The sequence below is a fragment of the Corapipo altera genome, unplaced genomic scaffold, assembly GCF_003945725.1.
Source record: "Corapipo altera isolate COAL_440 unplaced genomic scaffold, ASM394572v1 1, whole genome shotgun sequence".
NCBI classification, from domain to species: Eukaryota; Metazoa; Chordata; class Aves; order Passeriformes; family Pipridae; genus Corapipo; species Corapipo altera.
This window is the reverse complement of record NW_020884873.1, coordinates 1658382-1667452: the sequence shown is the minus strand read 5'-3', so window position 1 is coordinate 1667452 and position 9071 is coordinate 1658382. Positions and strand designations below refer to the sequence as shown.

At 37.4% G+C, this 9071-nt stretch overlaps 1 long non-coding RNA gene across 1 annotated transcript; it reads right to left on the bottom strand.

Moving 5' to 3' along the window:
* Positions 1-472: 472 nt before the first annotated feature.
* On the bottom strand, positions 473-6331 carry LOC113952161. The gene is made up of 3 exons (XR_003529415.1): positions 6231-6331; positions 3917-4000; positions 473-558 (listed from the first exon to the last, which is right to left on the bottom strand). It is a non-coding gene; the product is annotated as an uncharacterized LOC113952161 (long non-coding RNA).
* Between the last annotated feature and the right edge of the window lie 2740 nt (positions 6332-9071).

The following is a 9071-nucleotide window of genomic DNA, read 5'->3' as shown; positions in this document are numbered from 1 at the left end:
ACAATAGGCATTAAAAACATGTTACTTTAAAATTCTAATATGGAAAACGAGGCAATTATGTTTATTACTATCAAGGAGTTTTCCCATAGTTATCACAAGCTGTAAATCATTAATACATGTTAACTGGATTAGGTACAAAGATGGCTAGATTGTAAGCTCTGCAAAACAAGCTGTGCATCAGAACATCACGGTGTGGTTATGAACACTGTGACTTTGCACCCCTAAGAGGTAATAATGGTTACAAATGTAGGCCAAGAATAGTTTATTTTAAGTGATTTAGATGGCAAAAAGCTATTCTGACATGGAAAGAAAGAGTAGTAAAATGAATGGTAGCTCAGAACTCGTTAAATTATACATACAGGTTCCTTGGAGGACTGGTTATATAGCTGTGCATTTCAATATAGGAATAATGACAAATGATCATTGCATACCATAACAATCATTGCTTTTTATTCATAGTAGTATGAATTACCTCCATTTTATTTTGGAACAACAAAGCTGGTCACTGACTTTCCCCAACAGCTCCTTCAGCCAAAGAGTGTCAGATGACTTCCTTGCCTTTTAAAAGGAAGAGAAATCACAGAGTAAAGGCATCATCAAACTATAGCTTTAACTTGATTCCCTTTATTTCATATCTGACATAATGCATTGTGCATCTGAGTATTTAATGAGCCCAGCTAGGACAAAAGAAAGGTGTTCTGTTCTCACTGACCTCCCTGCTTATGGCAAATCCCTGAGGTGCAAGGCAGGGGGGCAGGGAGAGCAACCGAAGTTTATCAAGAAAGCAAACATGCTGGAATGGCAAAGCAGCAAAACCTCTCACCTTCCAGATGGAGCATTGTTAACATTCTGGATTTGTGGCACTGCGTTATTTTGAAACAAATAAAACTGAGTAATAAAAAACGAAGTTCATTTGCCATATGGCTGTTTATTTCTCTGTGCTACAGCTCAGAGATAAGTAATCTATGGTTTCTCAATATGGCACATCCACACACTCTCCCCAGGTGCATACAATATAACACACCTAGATTAACACAAGCCAAACTCCTTTTGATTGCATTGAACATGTGGCACCATGGCTTAAGAGATTTTCTCCTTCAGTTGAAGTATAAGATACATTTGACAGCCAGGAGAGGAAAAAAATGCATTTAGGACTGAAAGGAAGAGTAAAGGAAGAAGGAGCAGGTGGATGGGAAGGCACAAAAGATAACACACGTGGTTGGTTGTTCAACATTTTCTATGTGAAATTAGTGCTCAGGAATGATAGGATTCTGACAACCCAAACAAAGAAAGATTTGTCTAAAGGGATAGTGAAACATGATCAGCAGCATCCCTGGCTCATCATCATCAGGAGATTTGAGTTGATGCAAATTTCTGGTACCCAGAAGAGCAGAGAATGACCAGAGAATGGTAAGACTTCCATGACACCTCGGACACTTACAGCTGTGTTCAGGAAGGGACTGTTGCCTATGTCACAGGTATTTCATGGCATTTGACAGTAGAATATAAATAGCATAAAGAAATATAAATATCAAATATATAAAAAAAAATCTAGGTAATGTTAAATCAATCTCCAGAGCTTTCCTATTTAGCATGGAGCAGCCACAGTCTGTTGTCCTTCCTGTCCTCTTCTGACTTATCTCAGCAGGTGTGCCATGAACATTTTTAAAAAATAAAAATTAAAGATACTTGCTAAAGATCTTAACATCATGAGTTACTCAATCTTTCTAAATTTGTTAAAGCAATCCTACCAAAGAAATGCCAGTCCTGACACAGCTACCAACAGTTCACAAGTTTGGAGCATCTGGGTCTATGTATACATTGTAGGAGAGCATAGGTGTGAGTTCTTGTACACTCTCACACAAGGATAAAAGCAGGGTTGAGGATGCCAGAATGACAGGATTTGTTGTTTTTTCCTTGCAATAGGACAGTTCAAATCTGTGACAGGTAACTTGGAGCAGCTACTCAACTCCTTTTATTTTCTTTAGTCCTGATGTGAGATTTTTGGTCCTATTTCTAGGACATGACTGAATTTTAGAGTAGGAACACTACACCACTGCATGTGGGCACAGAAGCACACTGGGAAATAGTCCCACTTCAGTCTCATAGCTCAGTGGTCTAAAATTGTGGCAACAGTGAGTTGATGGCTGAGACTTACCTTGTGCTGACCATAAAATGCTCATGCAAAAAAAAAAAAAATTGTACTGAGAAGTTGAGTCCCAAAGCAATTATTCCTATACTTTTTCAGGACTGTTCATTTAGCACAGTCATTTAAGAAAATCAATGACTACATATCATTTAAATGACTTTGCAACCAATGAAATCCCAACCAAAGGCCTATAATAAGGAAATAAGGATATGGTGCCCACAGAAAATCAAAACTATCTTAATTTTTTTTTTTTTTAATTGAGATGAGACCTTTTTTTTTTTTTTAAATGAGGTTGAGAAACTCAGAGATCCTGCAGGTTTTGCTGTGAAGAAATATCTGAGTAAGCATCAAGACTAACTTGAGAGGGAAAAGCATTGTAGATCATCCATTTAAATTCTGAATAAACAGACAAAACACATCTCCTGGTATCTCCCTAGCTATTCTGGTGATAGGAACCTTGGTGCACTTACACAGGCACTTAATTGTAAACCCAGCAGTAATCCTGATTGAATCAAGTCATCTACCTTTGTGCTTAAAGTAAAGCATGTGCTTAAGTACCTTTTTGTATAGGGACCTTAATTACATTATGTGTGTGAGAGAATGTGATAATTTTAGTTGGCTTTCCCAAGAGAGCCTTTAGTTAATAAAATAACTAGGTTTAATACTCCACAGAGTCGTATGAGAACAGAACTGTGCTCCTCCTCCTGTAGCCCAGCACAGGGTAGACTGTAATTTAATTGTTGGAAGCACAGAAAGTGCTGAAATGCTGTATGTCTTAATATTGTACTGTAAGAGCATGTTTGTTTCTATTATGGAATACCTTGGGAAAACCACTGTGCAATACTACCACTAGTTATTCATAATAGCTTTTGAATTTACTGATGTTCAGTACCAGACTTAAGCTGTTTTACTGGATCAGGTAAAGCAGAAAAAGGTTCAATTAACAGGAATTTTTTAGAAGAGAAAGAATGAACATAAAACCAAAAATAAAACTCATCTTTCCCACCAGAATCACCTGCTCCAGTGAGGAAAATTCAGCATAATAAGGAGTAGACTAAAATAAAAGTAGGGCAGATCTGTTTGCAAGTAATTTCTTCAAAACCCCTTCATATAACTATTCTATGTTATCCATTTCTGTTTGCAAGTTGGTGTGTAAACTCAGCCTGTGAAAGGCATGGCTGTGAGAGACAGTGGTGAGCAGAGGAAGAACTGATAAACTCATTGTAAATCATCAGACATCATTTTCCCCCTTGGCAAAATTGTCTAGGTATTGAGGTGTCCATTTCAACCTTCAATCCTCCACAACTTGCCACCAAAATGTTTCCTACAGAATCAGCTGCTCCCAAAGGTGATTTTAATACTTCAAAGTAGTAGTTTTGGCTGGGCAACTGCAGGCAGGTGGAACCCAAGAACCAGGTTTCTACCTGAACCTTAACACTGCAAAATTTACAGTGACAGCTATGGAGTCTGGTGGAGATTTTTCCAATTTAGTGGGTCTGTTTCAAGTGGTTGTATGTGTATAACATGAGTCTTTGTATAACACAGAGCTTCTTAAAAGTAATTTCCCATAATTGTTACTGACAATATGCCACAGACTTCAGAAGGTGCAAACTCCAGTAAGTGTTTTGAAATAAGTGAAACAAAGGTGATTCATATGAGGTGAGCATCTGACCTTCATTTTTCTTCGCTGTATTTGTTTCCATCAGCAAGGTTGATTTTGCCTAAATGGTAAAAGGCAACAATTCCTACTACTTGATTTATACATACTGTGGTTTTATGCTATAGACTGGTTTCATGCTATATTAGTTTGACAGCATCACAGTGTGCTTTTGCTTAAAAAGTAGTCCTCAGCTGGAAAAAAAAAAAAAAAGAACCAAAATATTTTGAATTACCATTAGAAAGATACTAAAATAAAAATAAAATGAAAACAAATAATTTAGCAGGTAACATTATAACTTTTTTACAGATTTTTTTTTTTTTAGATGGAAAAATGATCTTTTATCTCGAGGTAGAGAATGAAATTTTAGCATGCTGTTGTAATTTAGGATATGTTGCAATCTAGTAGTAAATTTTAAAAAGTGAAAGATTAAAAAAAAATTATCCATTAGAAGTGTTAACTATAATAGTGGCTTCTGAGAATTTTCTACTCAGTTCTCTACGGGTTTGATAGGTAAAAGGGATTTGTTCAGCTAACTACTACCTCACACACCCACCTGGAGCAGTTTAGCTCCTTGTGCTCAAAAATTAGATGCCACTTTTTGACCATCAACCTGCCTGTAGTTCTACAGGGGCAGATATTCCACTCATTTCCTATTGCAGTGATTCTTTTGCACCAGTTCATTCTTCTCAGTGAAGGTGGAATGAATTAACAGCAGTGACATATTTGCATGGGTTTCCACAGAAAACCTGGTGACTGTGGGCCCCCACAGGTGTTCAGTGTAAATGAAGGTCTGGGCTGCAGTCCCTTCCCAGACTGCAAACCAACAGAGAAATTACTATTTTAATAGCTACATGTTCAGAAGTGTCCTCCCAAAAATGTGGGCAAACAAAGCTGACTGTTTCTCCAGCATGGTGTTAATAGTTGTGCAGGTGTACAAGCCCTCACACGTGATTTTAAGGGAGAGGTTTGATAAAACGAGCCTTGGTGTTAGTCAGGAAATTGCAGTTAAAAAAGTGATTTTCAATAATGTTACTATTTACAGGCTTAACCTTGCTTCCATCTGAGTCAGCAACAGACATCCAATGATTTCAATACTGGAGGCTAAAGCACTCAATACCTTTCAAACTATAAGGTCAGAACACAAATTCTTGATGTATAGACCCCCAGCTGGCAAGGGAAAGAGGAGAAAAAATGAAAGTCTACAGCGTATATGTTCAGAAGTTTGAGACCTAAGTTCATCAGCTCAATTTTCTATCTAAACATGTATAAATTTCAAAGTAATAAAGGAACTAAATTGGCAAAGTACACATATATTAACTTAACTCAGATTAAGTTCAGATACGTGTAACAGCCAGCACCCAACTTCAATCAGTTGAGTAGTTAAAGTATTTGAATGGCTAAAATTTAGTCATATGCTTAAATCTAATCCAGGCTGTAAAAATTTAGAAAAGTTTTACATTTAACATTCGCCTAAATACTGATTTAGGCTCCAGGATTTAAACTTGCAGAATAATTTTAATTTAGAAAGGACTGATGTAAGAAGGGGGATGAAATTATTTCCTTCTTTTGAGAGGAGATTGAAAATCATAGACAGAAGGAGATTCTGATATTCCATGTAACACCCCACACCATCCTCCCCCTTCTACCTTCACTGTATATAGAAGTTCACTCACTGCCATTCACTTCACAGGAATCAACTAATTTGAAAACTGTTTTTACATCTCTCCTCAGTTTTCTGATCTTCAGACAAAACAAGGCCAGTCCTCTCAAATTTTGCTTGTAAGACATTTTTGTATAGGTCTTTGATCATCTTTGTCACTTTCCTGTGGACTGCCTCTGTTTCCTTCACATCTCTCTTTAAATGTAGTAACTTGAACAGGAGTTCAGAGTTGAGGGCTTTACCAGAAGACTGAGAAGACTACTTGCCGTGATTTAATGTGACACTTCTTTTTACATGTGCAAGTACTAGTGATAAAAATTATTGGTTTATGTACAGATTATTTTCCCTTATAACCTCAAAATAATTTCAGGCAAATCTCCTGTGTAGACAGCCCTCCCTTGCCTTATATTTGTGCAGAAGTCATGAGTTTGGTCACGAAGAATAAAAATAAGCATAGGACCTTGACCTGGGCCTTGTTAAACCATCTCTTGTTTTTCCACACTAAGGTTCTAATTTGCTAAGACTGTTTTGAATTCTAATCCTGTCCTCCAGGGTGCTTGAGAGTATAATTCACAAAAATTGTTATGCATGCTCAATTCCACCCTTCATTGGTAAAAATGAGGAATAATACAAAACTCAGGACAGGTCAAAGTACGACTCCTCTCCTCCTTTTCTGCATTGCTCCAGTTTAACAGAAACCCATTTAGAATTGTTCTTTTTTAAAATTCAGTTTTCTGACTTGATGTGCTTACAGTACTTACCCATTCTGCATTTTCTTGGTTTATTTATGGTAACATCTTTCAAATCATGTCAGAATCAGATGGTGACTCACAACTACTTCATTCCATGAATCCTGTTACTCTGGCATTGAAGGAAAGGTGATTGGTTTGACAGCTCAGTCTGATGTATCTGTCAGTTGTTACTTATCACTTTTAAATCCTTTGCTTACAGGTAGGTTGAGTATTGCTCCTTATCTATTTGGCCTAGAATTTCTTTATCTGCAATTCTCCGCTGTTTAAAAATCAGATAATACATTTGCCCATTTCCTGTATTCTAGGTTTCCAATCATTCTCTCATTTTCCTATCCACCTGTTCTAGATTATTTCAGCATACCCAGAAATAATAGGAAAAGTTTGTATTTTTCAAAGTAATCTCTAATTTATTCTTTGCTTATACAAATCTCTGATTTCTTTATGCTGGACATCTGGGGTTTTTTTAATTCTTTTTTTTTTTCTTATTCTTTTTTTTTCTTTTCTTTTTTTGCTTTTTGTGAAGAATAGAGAATTGGGAATTTCAACATCATCTTTTAGCCAGTCCAGTAACTAGTATGGAGACTAATGGGTGATTCTACTAGGTAGAATCAAAATTAGCAGAATCTACCCAAGGTGCATCCCAACAACTTAACTGAAGACATGAGGTTTACTGTAATTTTTTTCCTATCAACATCAATCCTATCCTTCAAACCATCCTGTCAGCTGATTAAAAACAGATTTGTGTATTTGATCTTCCTGTTTTGTTGATGTACAAGACAAAAAAGATACTTTGCATTTCAAAGAAGACAGCTTATTGCTGAAGCCGGGTACTGGGGCACAGTAATGGAACACCAGTTCAGCATGTTCACAAAACACCAGCTTGCAAATGCATTGCAAATGTGAGCACTTACTCAGGTGAGCCCATTTGCTCCCCTAACTGAGATCACATGATAACGGTATGGGCACACATGTGTGTGCATATATATATATATATATATATATATAAAATTGCATACTGAGCACTTAAAAAATCAAATTAGCTAGAAGATGAAACAGCTTGAAAGCTGTTTCAAAACGCCTTTCAACATTTGTAAAATTATTAAAATCTTGGGGAAAAAATACCTTATACTTTTTCTTAGAATTACAAATACAATAATTACAGTTCTGCAACATGTTGTTCCCAACCTATCATAACAACTATTTTACATGAGTTTCTTTTTTCACCTTCTCATTAATTGAGCCATATGCAAAAGTGAATTTAACATGAATGCAGAAACATCAGATAGGCAAGGTTCTCCTGTCTATTTGGTGGGAGCTATTTATGCACACTTCATTGATGGTTTCTGCACATTCACTTGTATATTGTAATTTTTTAGTATATTTTATGAACAAAGGAAGAATGTATGTAAAAGTGTTGGTATAAACTTGTTGACGTGATAGGGCTTCTACTTTTTCAGCCTGATGAACAGAGAAGAAGAGAGGTTACGCAGTTGCAGGGAAGGGATCAGTAATAGTCATCTAAGACCTGGGCACAAATGGAAAGTTTTAAAATTGCCAAAAGTAAAAACCAAATAAAAAAACATGACTGTAACTCTGCACTATCACCCTAAGTTTCCTAACCCACTTAAGACTGCACCCTGGAAACGAGGAGTTCATAAATGTTAAATTAGACAGGCTTTGCTCTGTGATGCAAACCATGACTGTGACCTAAAGCAAGAATATAGAATGCCTTTCAGTTAGAGAGTCTGTCACTCTCATTCCCTTTGATGCACTTCCTTCCCTTTCAGGAAGAGAGCACAGGGAGTTAAGGTTTGTGGCCTTCTCCCCTGTTGTCCCTCATTTTACAGGCACTGAAATCCAGATGAAACCTCAAGCCGCACAAGAAACACGCACACGAAATCCCCTTCGCTTTCATCAGCAACTTTTTCCTTTATGAAAGTTTCTGTCAGAGAGCCGGAGAGCCTTATTATACAGTCATCCAGCTCTGGTTACCACACAGTCATTCAAAATGAAGCATTATAGAGACTCCCATAAAAGGTTTCCTTGTCTGAACGAACACTCGCCAAGGTCCTTTCTTCCTCCCACTTTGAGATGCAGTAGAAGTGAACGAGTCTCTGTGGGCGCTCTGGCTCCTCCAGATCACAGGGGCCTCTGTGGCCCCTTGTAACCTTCTCAGTTATCTTTACTCTAGTGACAGCATCCCTACCCAGATAGAGAAGGCTGAGTCAGCAGCCTAGACCTATCATCCTTTTGTTAGAAACTTGTCCATGAACATTAGCTGTAGGCCTCTGCTGTAGCAAACTTCTCTCTGTGTTTATCACATGCCTGGAGTTTCTGGTTAAATGTGGCACAAAGCTTGCAGTCTCTCCTCTGACTAAAAATGATTAAAATCAAAACAGGAATCTGGATTTGGATCTGATCAGAGCTGCCTCAAATATGTGCTATGGGGAATTCACCCAAGAAAAGAGAGAGAGAGAGAAAGAAAGAGAGAAAGAGAAAGAGAAAGAGAAAGAGAAAGAGAAAGAGAGAGAGAGAGTGGCAGCTGGGCCACATTTAGCATATCAAGGGCATGTGGTACCTTCAGAAATCAGCATAAGATTGTAGACTTCTTATATCTGTGTTTTCTGTTCTAGGAAAAAGTACCAAGAGCCATAGCTTTTTTTTTTGGACTGATGTGAACCTACTGAGCAGGGTTAGAGGACATGGTAAAATGTCTGGAGCTCAGTCTATGCTAATGTCCCTACTGCTGCTGCTGTTTGGAGGAAACAACTGGAGACGAATTACTGGTCTTAACTTCCTTATTAAGGAAGAGCTGCAGGGAATACATCATGGGCAGTAGGAAAAAGATTG